The following is a 2,676-nucleotide window of genomic DNA, read 5'->3' on the forward strand; positions in this document are numbered from 1 at the left end:
TTAAACACAGAGTAGAGGAGAGAAAATTCAAAACAGAACCAGGGTTTGTTGTCGCACAGCAACATTTCATTATCTAATACTTTGATCTCCTGAAAGCAAATCTAAGAACTGTTTTGACAAGAATCCCGGTTTGCCAATGACAGTTGCTGTGACTGTTTGAGTTCTTTATGATTGAATGTTGTCCCTAGTTTCAGGGGAGTCTGATTCTGGATGACTCTATCTCCCATCCTGGATGGAAAAGTGTGGTGAAAATGCTTGGTTAATCCCAGAAAAAGGAAAACACCCAGGTATGATTTATATGAAGCTCTATTGGGCCAAACTCAACAGACAGGTTCCATGGAAGACATTTCCCATTTCCTCCATTACTGTCAACACCTTGGATTCATCTATGGCTACTGCTGTTGTAGAAGTAAGTAAGAAAGCAAGCAGGCAAAATAATTAAGTAATTAGGTAAGTAAGTAACAATGAAGAAATTAAAGTGGACTTGACAGCATTTTAACTACCCAGCAGATGTGAAACAAACAGACAATTATTATATCAGTCAAAAATATCAAATTCCCAGTTGATGCTACAAAGCCAAATTCATAAGAGGTTTTAAAAAGTAGGTTCTATTTGACTCAACATTTCACGATGTACAGTACAACAAGACATTGTTGGTAGAATAGTGGATGCAGTGCAATGCATGAGTAATATAATTCACCAATACATTTTTCTTGGTAGTCTAAAAAATATTGCTATCAGGTTGTAAATCACAGCTGGCCTGGTACATTGTTTGTTGACAAATGTAACTAAGGCTGGGAATGTCAATACAATCAAACTAGCAAGGCAAAAATGATCACAAGTCAGCCATAATGTGGCTAATATGCTAGTGTATCTATTTATATAGCAGCTTAGCTTTAGCAAGCTTCTAGGAAGACCTCATTGGAGAAGTTGGTGAGAGTAACTGACTTTCCCCTCATATCATTTTTCAGTGGCTACACAACTTGAGCCAGTTGTCAATTGGTTAGCTAGCAAGACATGTGAAACACCTTGTTAGCTAGCTAGCTATGCTGAATGACTGTTATCCAGTTAACATATCTCTTGCGTTTGCAAGTAACTCCTGGCTAACTATCTACTCCAATGTCAGAGCACTCTTGTCTGAGTGTGTACATCTACCAACGTGCAAACCCGTTGAATATGTCAGTAAATGCAGACCAAAAAAGTTAGGAGTTTGTCGAACGCTCTAGATATCATGTAAACAGCCAAACCAGCTCTGCTATGGCTAATAAAATGGTTAGTGAGGTGTTCTCTCATTTGTGTCTGGAAGTAGCTAGCGACCAGCTAGCCAACTTTGCTCGGTTAGCTTGGGTGCTTGTTTGGGACAAGCATACATTGGCAGGCAAGCTGTAAAGGACTATCAGGCTATTCCCCATCGTTTATCAGTGCAATTTTGAAGGTCAACTAGCTGAAAAAAAGTTTGAGAGGTTTACCTAATGTTCCTTTGTTAGATTTTACCTAATTTGCTTTAATGTTCCATCGTTAAATTTGACCTCATCTTGCTCTTGCTAGCACTAGTTGTTGATCTTGTTGATGTGCGTATAGGGAAAGATAGACTACCTTTTCATGGTTGTTTGATCAATAGGACTGTAAAGTTCACAAATATAAGAGGACTCTCGTGGTATCTAGCTACATATTTGCAGAAATCCATTCAAGCGTATTTTGTGGCTTTTTGCGAATGCGTTCAAATGATCTAACGTCGCGCTGTTGCAACTGCCTGTAAACACCAGTCCAGTTCAAAGTCAATGATGGCGGTCCCTACTGCCTGTAAACACACAGTCCAGTTCAAAGTCAATGATGGCAGTCCTACTGCCTGTAAACACCAGTCCAGTTCAAAGTCAATGATGGCAGTCCCTACTGCCTGTAAACACAGTCAGTTCAAAGTGAATGATGGCAGTCATACTGCCTGTAAACACAGTCAGTTCAAAGTGAATGATGCTCCCTACTGCCTGTAAACACACAGTCAGTTCCGTGGTGATGGCAGTCCCTACTGCCTGTAAACACAGTCCAGTTCAAGAGTGAATGATGGCAGTCCCTACTGCCTGTAAACACACTGTCCAGTTCAAAGTGAATGATGGCAGTCCCTACTGCTATAAAAACACACAGTCAGTTCAAAGTGAATGATGGGAGGTCCTACTGCCTGGTAAACACAGTCCAGTTCAAAGTGAATGATGGCCAGTCCCTACTGCCTGTAAACACAGTCAGTTCAAAGTGAATGATGGCAGGCCCTACTGCCTGTAAACACACAGTCCAGTTCAAAGTGAATGATGGGAGGTCCTACTGCCTGGTAAACACCAGTCCAGTTCAAAGTGAATGATGGCAGGCCCTACTGCCTGTAAACACACAGTCCAGTTCAAAGTGAATGATGGCAGGTCCTACTGCCTGTAAACACGGTCCAGTTCAAAGTGAATGATGGCAAGCCCTTGTGGCAAATTGCTTGTTTGCATGAGGCCTACTGGTCCTGGACAAGATAGTTGTTTTATTAGGTTTTATTTACTGCAGTGTCTATTATTTGTCTAAACTTCACGGCTCCTTTCCACTCTATATTGCTATAGATTTTTTCACAAAATGCCTTAGTATAAACGTGGTTCCCAAACATTCTAAGAATTTATGAAAATGTGAAAGTGCTAAAAGCTTTGA

Source organism: Oncorhynchus keta, chromosome 37 (genome assembly GCF_023373465.1).
Source record: "Oncorhynchus keta strain PuntledgeMale-10-30-2019 chromosome 37, Oket_V2, whole genome shotgun sequence".
Classification (NCBI taxonomy): Eukaryota; Metazoa; Chordata; class Actinopteri; order Salmoniformes; family Salmonidae; genus Oncorhynchus; species Oncorhynchus keta.